Raw genomic sequence first — 15,492 nt, 5'->3', positions numbered from 1 at the left:
TATTTATAGTGGCGCCGTGATCACGAGCTTATGTGCCTGTGTTGACATCATTGGCTGTTGAGCTGCTTTCTCACCTCGGTGCTAATGAAAGTTTATTGTAGATCATAAATAATGCATCTCACTTTGGTAGTAGAAGGTTGATGACATAATCCGACTAGTTGGTCAACTTTTTGCATCCAATTTAGACCCGAAAATGGTAAGAAAAACACTGAATGGGAATATATCAACATTTGAACGATAGGCATCCCAGGGACAGCAGAAATTGTACAGTAAGTGATGTTTTATCATGTTTGTTGGCTATCATGAAGTTTGCAATGAGTAGTAATCAGTGATGTTGTCAATGGAAAAAGCGAAAGTTGTGATGGGTTTTTGAAATGAATGAAAATAGGCAAACTACATAAATATTAAATGTTATTATGAATGGGCCTGTTTCTACATTACATACTGTATATACTTACAGTGTGTGTAGGAAACCTTGATGGTGGTGTTTGGATGTTTTTCAAGCGCTTATAGGCAGAATAGAGTGACCTATGTGTGCTTATTCACATTAGGATTGTGAATGATAGGCAAAATTACCCCAACATTTAATTTTGCCTATCGTTTACAATCATTATGAAAGACATGACGACGGATGGATTTTTTTTTCATTCTAAACATTAAATAAATGTAAATAATAGTCCGCTAACAGCGCAACCAAAAGGAGCTCCTCTATTTCGCACATAACATCCAATAAATAACCACTCAAAAACCGCTAACTCCATTTACATTTCATCATTTGAATATCAACCAAGTATTAGTGATATTGTTATTATAAGCGCTAACGCAGACAAACTATTTAAAGTAGCGCTGTGATCACTACTGTTTGTGCCCACGTTTACAGCATCGAGTGGTCTGCTGCTTTCTTGCTTCCTGGCCCTTGTAGGTTTATTCTAAATCAGTGGTTCTTAACCTTATTGGAGGTACCGAACCCCACCAGTTTCATATGTGCATTCACCGAACCCTTCTTTAGTGAAAAATAACTAATAATTTGGTAACACTTTAGTAAGGGGAACATATTCTAAGTAACAAAGACTTAATTTAGACTTTTTTGGACACTAGGGGAACATATTCTAAGAAACAAAGAATTCATTTAGAGTTATTTGGTTAGGGTTAGGGTTAGGGTTAGAGGGTTAGGGCCAGGGTTAGAGGGTTAGGGTTATAATAAGGCCATGCCGAATAAGGCATTAACAAGTACTTTATAATGACTAGTTAAGAGCCAATATGTTACTAATTTGCATGTTAATAAACAACTAATTAATGGTGAATATGTTCCACATACTAAAGTGTTACCATGTTTTTTTACTGGTGCACAAAATGAACCGTGTATGAACATCACCTTGTTCAAACAACAAAACCAACACAGTGCATAAACTCACAACAAATTACACACCTGCAAATCAGTCTGACTTCTGCTGTTGCCGTATCCGTAATACGCCGATAGGGAGAAGTTTTTATTTACACGATGAGTCGGGTGTGTCTTGACCTCCACCAAACCCCTAGGGTTCGATCGAACCCAGGTTAAGAACCACTGTTCTAGATCATGAATCATGCATCTCACCTAAACAGGAGAAGTGTCAATAGGTATTCCAACTAGTTGTTTCACTTTGACAGCCAATTTAGACCCGAAAATGGCAAGAATCACACCAAAAGATGCTTGGTCCCTCCACCACTCCCCAGCTCCTTTCTTCGTAAGGGTTATTAGACTTTTTCACCTAACTGGGAATATATGAACATCCCAACAGTCGGCATCCTAATGACAGCTGACCTTATACAGTAAGCGATGTTTTATTATGTTTGCTGGCTCTCATAAAGTCTGCAGTGAGTAATACTCAGTGATCAAGAAAATAATAATGCGTTTTGGAAATGAATGCACCGCATATGCTTCAAATGATCAAAATACATAAATATTAAATGTTATTATAAATGTGCCCATTACTAAATAACATATATACTTACATCATGTATACCTCAATGGAGGCTTTGTAGGCTCCATTGTAAGGGGACTTTTGATCGCATTTATTTAAAATTTAGAATGAAAAAAAAATTATAAAATACCATCCATCGTCAAGTCTTCCGTAATGATTGTGAACGACAGGCAACATTTCCAAAAAGTGCAGTTGCCCTTTAACTGCGATTAAGCTCTGGCTACATATACAAGCAAAAGAGATTTCAGTAATGAATTATATTTTTTGTGAATGACAAATACTAATATTATAAGGTGTGGGCTGAAGTTAAAAAAAAAACAACTACCCAAAGACAATTTTTTCTTAGTCAACCACAGCTAGTAAAATTCATGTCCTGACAAGCAGTTGTTGAAATGGTATGAAACTGAGACTTTTTCAGAGAAACAATTGAAAACACAACAGCAGCACTAAATCAACAAATTAAGACCACAAGACTGTTATTTTAGCTGAAATTACAATTGTCAGGTCACACAGCCACAGGGCATTAAGGCTGCCTGCGCCTACATGAGCATGTGGAATGATCAGGAATGTCTCCACATTTAATTGTCATCCATTGAAACACATGGAGAGGACACATGTACATATGTGAATTCAAACAAATAGAGGCATGCACAAACAGGAAAATGTATCTCTTTTGACGAAGAACCTGTCAAATCTGTCAGTTCTGTTGAATGCAAATATGCACTGAGAGGACTGGTTTCCTGTGAATACACAAGGCACATTTCATACAGTAGAAGCTGAAAAGCAGGCCTGTGGGAGTTATATGTGGGGAAAATAATTTGATTTAGTGTGCTCAAAACATAATGTTAGTGTTTCATTGTGACAATTGAGTTTCTGTCAATAGACTTGATTTTTGTTGAATTTTTTGACAGTTCCGCCGTTTTTTGTTGTTGTAGTTTCCCAAGAACGTCATTGGTTCATGTGTCACATATTCTGATAGTATGATGACCTTAGGAAAAGGTATCACCTTTTTATTGTTCGGTGTTACATAATAACCTTAAATGTAACCTTAGAGGAAAAAAATATAACCTTAGAAGAAAAAAATATAACCTTAGAGGAAAAACATAACCTTAGAGGAAAATCTACTTTAGAACATTTGTATGCTCGTACAACACTTGTGGAATTAAATTATGGACCACATTAACCAAATAAATCAAACAAAGCACCAATATGATTCAGTTTAAGAGACTGTTCACAAAGTACACAGAACGAGAATGATGAACATCTTGAACCCTTTTTTTTTTCTTTTTTTTTGAGACAAAGTTTATTTATGTATTTAATATGTGTATGTTTACTATAGTATATTATTTATTTGTTCACTGTTCTGTTACAGAGAACAAGGAAATTGGATAAAATTGCTATGGTATGAAAAGGGGTAGGATTAAATAAGCTCTGCTTCTTCCTACTCCTTTTCGGACGTGCTGTAATGAAACAACTGGAATTGTGTGATGCATGACATTGTATCGTATGCATGTTTGAAATAAACTGAAACTGAACTGAACTGAACTGAACAATTAAAGCTGTAAAATTTCCCATTTTCAAAAGTGTTTTTTAAAAGAATGTATTTTTAAACAATATAAAAGAACATCATGGAAGTGGAACATATTGTATTTAAAATTTAGAAATATAATAATTTTTGAATACATAACACACCATTTCTAATGCAGTCTAAATGGGTTATATTTGTATAGCACTTTTCTACCTTCACACATTCACACACTGATGGCAGGAGCTGTCTTGCAAGGCCCTAACCACGACCCATTAGGAACAAGGGTGAAGTGTCTGGCTCAAGGACACAACGGACTTGACGAGGATGGCGGAAGCTGGGTATCAAACCAGGAACCCTCAAGTTGCCTGTACGGCCGCTCTACCAACGGAGCCACACGTCTGTCTACTGTGGCCACAAAAACATAAGACATTTCCTAATAACAAAAATGCAAATAATACAAATAATCATGGGCCCTATATTCTCCCATGTGTTTAAATAAAGAATGCTGCCCAATTGCTTGGATTCTGGCTGCGCAGAATTCTACCCCTCGACTTAAGTCTGTCACTGCAGTCTCCAACCAAGATGTGCCTTTTAGGTGGAGCAACCCTTAAATGTTGGCGCTCACGGTCAAATCCGGGTTCCTGGGTATTCCCCCATCAAATTACTGTAAGTACTTTTGCTACCACGTGCTTCCAAGACTAGAATAAGTCCAGCGTCCCACTAAGGTGAAACATTATATTTAGGGCTGTTTCTTCTACATGCAGGTACGGCCGTTTTGAATAGGCGGGGCCACCTACGTCACATCATCTTTACATCCTGTACACAGGGGCTCAGCCATATCGAAAAGCTTGAATGGCTATCGGCACTTCTGACATTTATTTCCGCAATTGTTATACTTTGCGCCTGTCAAAGCTGTGTCTTAGAAATGACTTTGTGTGATCAAAAATGCTTGAAATGTTTCCAAACTTTCAGTCTTGCTGTATAGCTTCAAAGAAGACAAGCTATACAGCTAGCATCTTATCTCTTTAGCCTCTGCCTTGCGGCCTCTTCAGTTTGAGGATTTTATCAGCGAAGGGAGCTTTGGTCCCCCGCAAGTCTTTAATTGTGATGAAACTGAAAAATAACCTTTTTTTCCAGGGAAAAAGAAGGCACTACCTGGACACAAGCCAATGAAGGATCACCTCACACTGTATATATATATATATATATATATATATATATATATATATATATATATATATATATATATATATATATATATATGTGCGTCTTCAAAGTGTGCAGTTTTTTGTAAAGTAGGGACTTTTCTCGAGGCCAGAACCAATTATTCACGTTTACATTGATTCTTATGAGAAAATCCGCTTCATGATATGAAGTTTTTGGTTTTCGAACCATGTTGAAGAACCATTTAAGTTCGTAAATCGAGGTTCCACTGGAGTCAAGCATTCCTTGTTTGATACGGAAGAGTCTGATTCGACTTTGAACCTCACAGTCGTTGAATGTTAAAGGCTAGTCGTGAAGCGGCAGGTGGGACTGATTGCCAGATATTGGACACAGCGAGACTCACCGCCTCGCCCTGGAGAAGTAGCTTTCCTCTTGCATATGTAATGATCCTTCCTCAGGTTTACCTACAGAATCTTTGTTAGAACAGTTCGACATCTTCTTGGCGCTGCACGCCACAGCCCAAGTCCTCACAAAATGTGATTTAGCCTTTCTTTAAGGTGGAAACATTTGCAAATGAAATATTTGTTTTGTTTGATTTAATGAAAGACTATCAAATGTATAAGTACCTTTATTTAACTTTGTTATATTCACGTATAAGACTTGTTCAGGGTGTACCCTGCCTTCTGCTCGAGTGCATCTGGGACAGACTCCACTCCCCGCGACCCCGAGAGGGACAAGTGATAGAAAATGGATAGATGGAAGTTTTAAAGCAAATCCATATAACGTTACTGACACATTGTGATCAGTCAATATACTCTATTACATATCAGTGTACACCACGCGTAGTAAAAGGGTCCTATTTTGAGGACCCTGGCCCTGATTAAATTTTTTAAAATTATTTGATTGAAACTATTTTCATGGTCCAGTGGTACCTCAGGATACACGTTTATTTAGTTCTGTGACGCAAAACTATTTTGTGGAAAACTATTTAATCCTGTGCAATTAACCACTGCTCACCAAACTGTGAAAAGCATTCAGAATGTTGCCAATACATTCTACTTAGTGTCAGAGCAAGAAAAGATTTGCCATAAATCAATCAGTGTTGGCGCTAGGAATTTTCAAAATGTCAAGTCATCAAAATGGGGTCCCACAGTAAATTTTTGGGGTCTCACTTTTTTGTAACCGTTTTGAAAACAAATGATAAATGTATGCATTATCCTGTTATAGCCCACATTCTATATTGTGTTTTGGAAAAAGGTCGTCATTAACGTTACTTAATTCATTAAAACAAATAATAAAAAAAAAATAAAAATATGTATACACTGTATACATTTATTCAGTTATAAACATTCATTCACTTTCTTCTTTCCTTCATGGATCTAAACTTTACCGCTGCTGGTAGTTTTTTCTATATTTGTATTTAATAAGTTGCAGGTGTATTTATTTCAGTATAAAAGTGTAAAAAGTTGTTTGGTTCGGTCATGAAATGATGATAATGGTGTGCCAGGGCATAAATACATTATTTACTTAACGCTTAAATCATTAGAATCAACTTCAGATCTATCTGTCCATTCTAAGTTTGTTTGTTTGTTTTTTTTCATGTTGTTTTTTTGTTTGTTTTCTGACGTTTTTGTCAAAGAAAACTATGTTTTTGTTTTTTAATAGCAAACACAAAAAAATGGAAAATGTTCCACGAAAAATATGTTTCAAAGTGGAATATTTGATGTGAAGTAATTGGAGCCTTGGATAGGTCAATAATTCATAAAAACATTGATTTTAATTTAATATTACGTTTTGAGCAATGACAGTTTTAAAGAAAAAAACAGCTTTGTTTTACTAGTCAACATTGCAACTTTTGCTAAATTATATTTCACCTGTAAGCTTTTTTATTCCACTTTTGTTATGTTTTTGCTTATTTTAATATTATTTTTAGAATGTGCTGTGGGCCTTTAAAACATTACCTGCGGGCCGCAAATGGCCTCCGGGCCACACTTTTGACACCCCTGCTATTGATAATAAAAAATTACATGTGATAAGTCTATCGATAAAAAGCAGAGCCTGGCGACGCATGCACGTTTATCATAATGCACAGTCAGCATCTCTGCTTCAGTAAACAATGACCGTGATGATGTCAGGGATGCGAGCGACACTTGCTAACTTGTCAGCCACGTCTCCAAGAGACTCCTTTTGAACACTTCTCGCACATTAACACTTCAAAAGGCACATATTTTCCCCGTTTGTTGACCTACAAAGTATGTTTTTGGGGTGGAGGAGTCTGGTCGGGTGCTGGTTATCTTGAAGCTAACAGCTAGCCTGTCTCCATCCTCGAACGATGTCCCTTCAGCGGGAGATAAAACTGAAGTTGCCATGGACTCACAAAGACTAAAACAAGTCATTTACTGGAGACATGGCACAGGATGAAGTTTAAAATGTTGAATTTACACTCACCTTAGTGCTTACATGAAGTCTTTCTTTTGACAGCCCCTCGCGGTAAAGTTGTTTGAGTGTAAACGGAGGCAGTATTTGGGATTGATAAAACGTTCGGCGAATCAAAATTTACGACCAATAAAAACGCAATAAACGGGGACGGAAATTTGATCCGGCAAATATAAACTAAACAAAACACCGGCAGAAAATAATAATCAAATTTAAAAAAAACAAGCAAACCCGGGCAGTAAAAAAATAATAAAAATAAATAAATAAATCCGCGTCAACGGGACGCGCAAGCTTCTGGAATTGCGCGTCCTTTCTAATTTCAATGCATAAAAAGACACAAAAAGTGCGTTAACGCCAACACTTTTAATGTTTGCTATATAATTTCACATTGAGCGCTCTGCCATTTGTTAATTGACATTTTACATCTGCGTTCTTTCTCAAAATATGACCCACTCCCATGGATGGGGCCTTACACTCTGCAAAATTATTTTAAAAAACGTGTTACAATTAGTTAACATCTATAAAAACCACGGGAACACTCTAAAACACATTCATTTCTCACAGTACTTACAGCACAGTCCTCATATAATTAATTATCCTGGATTGTTAACCTGGTCTGGAGCAAGCTAGCTACAGAGAATGAATACATCACAATGTGCAAATGCATCATGGATAAACAATACTTCCCAATTTAGGGCCTGACTTACTAGGATCCAAACACCACGTGGTAAACACTGTGTGCGATCTATGACATTGTGTGTACTATTAGTGGGCGAAGTTGCATGTGTGTGCAATTGAAGTAGTCCAGACCGACTTTTTTAAATGAGGATTTTGCGTGTACTATATGGGAGTTCACCACAGAGACACTGTCATTACTGCAGATCCAGGTTATCATGTGCCTACCTGCAGCGTTTAGCTGTGTTTGCAAACATGCAGCGGACATCTTAACACTTTTTATGGGCATTTTAGAAGCAGTCGTGCAGTGCATCTTTTTTTACAGCCAAATATCGTAAAGAGACTGCACATTACTTCGCTAAAGGCACAAAAAATGCTAACTTAAAGACATTTTTTTCATACAAAGGTTTTTTTAGTAATATATACACGATTTAAAAAAATCACGTCATTAAAAAGATACTGAAAGACAACAAAACGCATCAATGAACTTGATTTAATCAGCCTTTTAAGTCCTCTAGTATACATAAAATGATAAAAAGATCTTGCTAAATAGACGATGTGTCTAATATTTTTTTTATTTTCGACCATCCAAAATGTTGACACACACACACACACACACACACACATAGAACGTAGGATACTCGTCTGTCCATCATTTGACGACAGAAACGCAAAAGGGATTGCATGCCTTATTCTACTTACTTGACAGATGCAATCGACCTTGCATACGTTTAGTGGATCAGCTTTGCATGTGCTATCAGGTTTGCACGTGTTTTAGTACACGCAAACCTTTAGTAAATCAGGCCCCTGATCTCTTATGCTGGTTTTGTGGAATATCCCTCTGGTATCGATAATATCAATATTTTTGATGCATCCGCCCTCCTCGACTAATCAGATCCTTCCCTCCTGTGTCCATGACCGTAGGTCAAAGAGTAGTTTTTATAGACCTGCATTTTTTCAGTCTTTTGCTTCCCACTAAGTATTGTCTAATTGTCTTCTACTGCTTTATGTTTCCAACATTAGGTCACATTTTCTTTTTTTCCTTTTCTTTTTTGGGGAACTTCTGGATTTCGTAACGTTATTTTTAATAAAGATGTTACTGCCTGTCTGCGATGAGGTGGCGACTTGTCCAGGGTGTACCCCGCCTTCCGCCCGAATGCAGCTGAGATAGGCTCCAGCACCCGCGACCCCGAGAGGGACAAGCGGTAGAAAATGGACGGATGGATGAGTTAGTGCCTGTGTGTGCTTCCAGATATTTTCCCATTGAGAGCAACATAGCAGCTCAACGTCTTAACACGTGAAGTTTTAAAAGGAAACATTGGTGAGAATGAGTGCACAAGCTTACCGTTGGATGACATCAGTGCTTTTCTCTTGATCCTGTGACACATGCTCCACAGTCCTGGGATGCAGTGACCTCCAGATCCCAGTTTTCCCTCAACAAACACCAAGCATAACCCAGAGGTTGAACTCCCGACCTTTCATCTTTCTGCTGATTCCAGACAGAACACCTCAGCTGGTTCACTTTACACCAGATGTTCTTACCCTCCTGTGTAGTTTAACAGCTTTGATTACCAGAAAGATTAGCGAAATGATTTGTGATCTACGTTTTGTGCATTTAAAAGTCAACCAATTTATTTGATCTTCTAAAAGTTTGTTTCCAGAATTTCAAATGTATGCCTGATCTTTCTTACAAAAAATGCTTTTAGTTTTTTATAGGACAATCTGCAATAATGTGTCTCTGACTGGATAGTGCCAAGGTTTAACATTTCCCAAAATAACACATTCAGCTTTGTTTGGGTTGCATGCACTGCTGTTAAAACTATTATGGCTAAGGAAACAGTAAAGGCAGAGGCTGTGATTGAACACCACATGGTGCAAAAAATATCAGTGGTTTAAGTTGTCAGCACCTCTTGAAAAATCATGCAGGCACTTTGGCTCATTTACTTTAACACATCCTGAAAATCTGTCAAGCTGTGTTTAACTATAACAGGCTGGATTAGGAGAGTTCCAACAGGTGATTCATATATTGGAAAAAGACATTTATCTGTAAAGTTTTCTTTAATCTTTGGATAAAACTACCTGGTATTGATAAAAGATGATGCTCATGACTATCTGGATGTAGAAGCACCGCCAGAAATCCTAGGCTCCTTCAAAGAAATCACACTGTGGCCCCGCCAGGCAACACTCCTATTTGTTGTGGCCCCTGGAATTGACCTATATTTTCCCCTCTGATGCGGTGCCCCGGTTTAAATGTAAATGTATCTTAGATTATAGGATGGTGTTCTTATCTTATTTCCAAAGGCTTTAGTTATTTGCGAAGAACATTCAATTAGTAAGATAACAAGTAATCACACAAGACTGACGGTATATTTTTGGACTATAAGCCGCAACATTTTTCCTATGCTTCGAAATCTGCGGATTATAAAACGGTGCGGCTAATTTAGGGATTTTTCTTCGCTAGCTGCCATAATGTTTTGAATTAAATAAAAACAGTTTTCAACACGGACCGAGACACTGAAAAGTTATGTTATTGTTTGTGATATGGCGCCATTTTTGGACGAGTTTGCTCACTGCAGGTGCTGTGGGTTGAAAATGTACTTCCTGTTTTGTGTCTTGAACTAGAAGTACATCTGGTTTTGTCTACTATTTGTCCATAGCATTTCTGCTCGGAATAATTATTTATTCATCACTTCAAGCAGCGTTTGTAAGTTTTACAATATAACTAAAACAATTCATACGGACTAAATTGTCCCGTTTGTGATGTCTGTAGGAGTGTTTTTATGCATAGTTGTGCATGCTGTTGTAATGTAATCAAGCTAGCGTCGTTAGCATTAGCGAACATGCCAACACGTTTACAAGTATCTGTGTTAGAATTATTAACTAATGGCATTCTTTTTATATTGTTTCAGTTTTGTAAATGCACCAAAATGTCACCGTGGAGTTTTTGAGTCTGTTTAGTTGTTTGGAGAGCTAGCTTCTGCAGCTACTGGGTACCTGACAATGACTTCTGTTTTGTTTCATCAGCCGTTTGAATGCCGTGTTGCAGGCACCGTTTGGAAACAAATAAGGTATCTAAATAAACATTTACAAAATGTTTGTACTTTTGTACCGGTATATATCTGTGGCTTATTTTCCAGTGCAGCTAATACATGTAAAAATATTTTTTCCATCCATCCATCCATTTCCTACTGCTTGTCCCTCTGGGGTGCTGGAGCTGCACTCGGGTGGAAGGCGGGGTACACCCTGGTGAAGTCGCCAGCTCATCGCAAGGCCAACACAGATAGACAGACAACATTCACACTCACATTATTTATTCTAATATTTGGTCGGTGTGGCTTAAAATACTCTATAGCCCGGACGGTATGGTACTCTGTCTTTATGGGAGAACCCTTAATTGAAGTGAGGGAAGTTATTTAGCATTGTGTCAACCCTTTACGAGACTACTTCATGCAAGTATAAAAATACAGTCACTGTTCTAAATTGGTGCAAAGCTTATATTTGGTTGACGCGTTTTTACATTCCAGACACTAATAAAACAAAATTACTGCTTTCACCCTGTTCACCAAAATAAGTTTTTACCAACTTGCAGTTTCAGTTTTTAAGTACAGTATTTTTTAACAATAAAGTAAAAATGGTATTGCAAGTATTTTTTCTACGATGACGGAATGTGTAATTATACCTTTTTGAGATGCTTAAGATTAGCTATGGGCCCTGAGGTGAAATAGCCATAGTTAAACAGCCAGTCCAGGTGTGTCACAGCATTTCACTTGCCCAGGTGTCCTATGAAACAATATACAGTTTGGACAAAATACACTTTTCCATCTTTTGTGCACATTTGTGTGGTAACATGATGCATCTTCCTTTCCAACTAAGTACAGATTCTTAGCTCCGTCTCACCGTTCTGGCCTGTAATTCATCTTTTCATATTTGAGATAAACCATATATTTCAACAAATGTTGTATAGCCTCTATATTGGTTGTCCCTTCTAAGACAGGATAAACCTGGGAGGACAGGAATATGCTGTACACAGGTTTGTCTCGAAAAAAGATGCCCACAACACACCCAGAGAGAAGCCAAATAACTTCATTTGGTTTTCTATTCTTGTAACAGAAACACTATTGAAAAACATGTGTCATCACATCCACCCCTTCTAGAAGCACATCAAGAGATAGTTGCCAGATGACATGCTGTATCTATTTACTGCTGATAGACAATGCTATAGAATGGTAATCACATGTATTTTCTTGCTGTCACTACCATTTAGTCACTTTATCCTTCCTCTGACCACTCACATGTTAAGATATCACCTCTGCAATGTTGATTTCTGTCATTCCTTTCAAGCAAATGGTACAAAAATAAACGTAAATATTACAGACGACACTATTAAACCATTACTATTTTCATTGTTTGGTCGCTCTCTCTCATACACAGACACTCAAGTATAGGGAAAACTGTAATTCAGCTTCAAAGGGAAACCTGAGAGGGTCATAAATAATCATGGACATCTTTGTCAGCAGTGGAAAACTGTCCATCTGCCTTCCATTCACACACCAGTTTGTTTGTGTGTTTACTGCAGAGGAGGTTTGAAGAATGGACTAAATGTGATCATCAAGAAAGTCTCTCAATAAATAAATATTGGTTATAAAGTGAGGGCCGCGTCTCTATTGTTGTATTTTGCGTTTTTCTTTATTTCTTGCATTGAAAAAAACAGAGCACATACCAAGTCAAACCCCTTGTGTATTAAGCATACTTGGCCAATAAACCTGATACTGATCCTGTTTCTGAGCCATCAGCAATATTAAACATATGAGAGGTGAGTGAGAAGACAAGAATTGCAATAACAGTGGGGTCAAACAGAATATACAATCTTAATCTGGTGTCCATGGGGCCTTGGATTGTTTTGGTGTCCATGACGTTTGGATACAAAAAAAGAGAAAATATGAATTATATGATTCTACTGAGTGGCCCACAAGACATGCTACCATACATGTAATATTTATAATTACAGTTACGTAATAATTAGACCAATTTTCAGTGAGTTATTGGCAATTAATTGCAAATCACGATGACATTTTACAGACATAATTCTTAGTCACCTGAAGTGAATTGCGTGCAGCAGTTGAGGAGAAAAGTCACAGCGTGCAACAATATTATTATGTGAATATTTCTGTGAAAGAGTGTCCAGAGCTTTAATCGGCTTCTTAAAGGGGTGCTTGATTTAAGAAAATGTTAACTGCAGAGTTGCCTATTTCAGGTCCAACCATGGAGCTTGCTTTCTGCACTGGAGACCAGCAACCAACCTTCCTTAAACAGTACCAGCAAGTTAAACAAATTGTTATTCAATTAAGTTGTGTTGTTATATTCCAACAGCCTTTTAATGTTTAATTGTGTTTCCAACAAAATATGGCACTGAGCACATTATACAAAGTTGTCGATTTTAGGTAAGACTGATATGTAGCCTTTTGGATCTGAAAGCCATGTCAGTGGTCATTTGACATTGGTATAAAATATTACAGGCATTTTCTCTGTCTATGTCAGTCAATGGTACTTTTTGTTTAGTGAGAACAGACCAAAGAAAAAGAAGAGCTGGTCCAGATGGACTCTTGCACATAGACTATGTCATGTCAGATCTATAACTAAACTGTAGCAGCTTTCTCTTGCAATTCCTCTCGAACCCTTAAAGTGCATGCTATGAGCTCATAAAAAAACAACCCAAAAAAACAAGCTTTTAAGAGAGCAGTACTTAACTGACTTATTGTATTAAATACTTAAAGTATGTGTACAAGTGCAATGCTGCAGTGATGAGCACCATTGGAACAGAACCTCATTTAAGAACGTCCTGCACTGACAACAGGTTGGGAGTGGTTGTAAGCCTTCTGTTTGAAGTGACTGTTGGTGGATGTACAGTAAATGTGTGTCTTGGGTGACATTCCTCTCCTGTCAAAGCCAGAAAGGAATTCCCTGGTAGGAGTGGCAGGCATGAGGTTTCGCTGGAGCACACACACGCTTGTAAACATGCAAAGAAGTACACATAAATATTCCTGTCAGGATATAAACAATGACCATCAGCACAGGGGATCCAGCCTGCAGGCCCCACCCAGACAAGCAGGAACGGGGAACCTCAACAGCATATTTCAGGTTGGACATTGGAGCTCATCACAATCTACAAGGCCTTTGAGGGTTGTGTAACATGAGCACAGAGACAGACAGATAGAAACAGAGGGGGGTTTTAGGCAGATAGAAAAAGGGGTAATGGAGAGTGAATGTTGACCTGATGGTTTTCATTAAATTTAACTGGCTCTCATTGAAGTTTGTTTACCAAACTCACTTCTTTTGTTTCTCCAACCAGATTAATGGACTAATTCTCCATCTTCCTGTTGTACAACTTATTCTAGATCTAACATGGAACATTTCCAGCAAACCTGACATTCATCAACCCCTCAGATTGTGTGTCTGAGGTGAAAAAAAAAATCTTCTAACAAACTGTGGCTGGCTCTCAATTCAGAGGCTCCACTTCCAATTAATAAAAGGTGTTCAGAAGACACAAAGCCAACATGTCTGATATCCACATAACACTTGCTTCTATTTACGAGAAATACTCACCAATGTGTTAGGCGTTCCTTCTCTTGTCTCTCCACTATCTGAACACTTCCAGGGAAAGTCTTGATGTATTCCACCACACCCTCCTCCCTGGAATTATCCCAAAGTCCAGGTCTCACTCCTGATTTCAAAGCTGTGCATCCAAGTCTGCTGCCATCCACTTCTGCCTGTCTCCCTCTCACAGTCTTTGGAAAATGGTTTGTTCAAAAAGTTTAGTAACAGGAGTCTAAATGCTGCTCCCTCCCTCCATGTGTTGCTCCCTGAAGGTCCTAGTGCCGACCACTCCCTTGTGCTGCCACATGGAGGCAAACAACGCTGTAAGCATTTTTCAAAACATTTCATGGCTGGCCCTTTTGCATAGATTGATGTGTTTAGTTTTGAAAATTGGTGTCATTAAGAGAGAGGTTTGGGGTTCCCCCATTGGCAGTGAAGACTACCATTACCCTTTGACACCGAGAGTCATAGCATTGCTTGTCTTAAAGGGCCCCTCATTGGCACATATTTTATAAGTCTGGACCTAAAAATTATGTTTACAGGTACAATTTCCAGCAACACAGACACAGTACTGATGTTAGGCTCGTTTTCAAAGTTTCTCTACATTTTGGAACACCCACTTTTAGCTCCAAAATATGGGTGGGCCTCTACCAGCCTGTTGACGTCTCAAGCAGTTGCCCTGTGGTGATTTGTGTTTTGATTGCATTAACATCCCGAATCAAATCCTTCCATCTATTTTCTCTCTCAAACTCACGGGCTGCACTCGGGCGAAAGGCAGGGTATACCCTGCACTTCCCTCGAAATTAGCCTCGAGGGAAGAAAGACTGAGTCAGAACCTGCAGAAACATATTCTGTACAATACATGTTGCAAACGTTTTTGCCACTTTTTGCTGTGCGGTTTCTACTTGGCGCTAAACAACGTCATGCTGGTACACCAGTGGAATGCACAATGGAGCTTTTTCACCTCTGCAGATGTGGTGCTTTCATTTAGAGTTTGCAAATTCCCTTTGGCTTTGAGCATAATCCACACACAACGGTGGCTACATTATGAAGTTTAACAGTAGTCATATCGTAAATACGGAAGTGAAGTTCCGCTTCATGTTTGCAGCAAGGGGAAGTGTCACCTCAAGC

The 15,492-nt window shown here is 38.2% G+C and overlaps 1 protein-coding gene across 2 annotated transcripts in view; it reads right to left on the bottom strand.

Annotated features, from left to right (window-relative positions):
- ngfa (nerve growth factor a (beta polypeptide)) overlaps positions 1–14,545 on the bottom strand; it is a 60,545-nt gene extending 46,000 nt beyond the window's left edge. For both annotated transcript variants that reach the window (XM_061971044.2, XM_061971070.2), the window contains exon 1: positions 14,371–14,545. The gene's annotated coding sequence lies outside the window, so the exon portion shown is untranslated. The remainder of the gene's footprint in view (positions 1–14,370) is intronic.
- Between the last annotated feature and the right edge of the window lie 947 nt (positions 14,546–15,492).

This window comes from Nerophis lumbriciformis, linkage group LG01, assembly GCF_033978685.3.
Source record: "Nerophis lumbriciformis linkage group LG01, RoL_Nlum_v2.1, whole genome shotgun sequence".
Lineage (NCBI taxonomy): Eukaryota > Metazoa > Chordata > Actinopteri > Syngnathiformes > Syngnathidae > Nerophis > Nerophis lumbriciformis.
The sequence above is the reverse complement of the archived record's forward strand: the minus strand, read 5'-3'. Positions and strand labels throughout refer to the sequence as shown.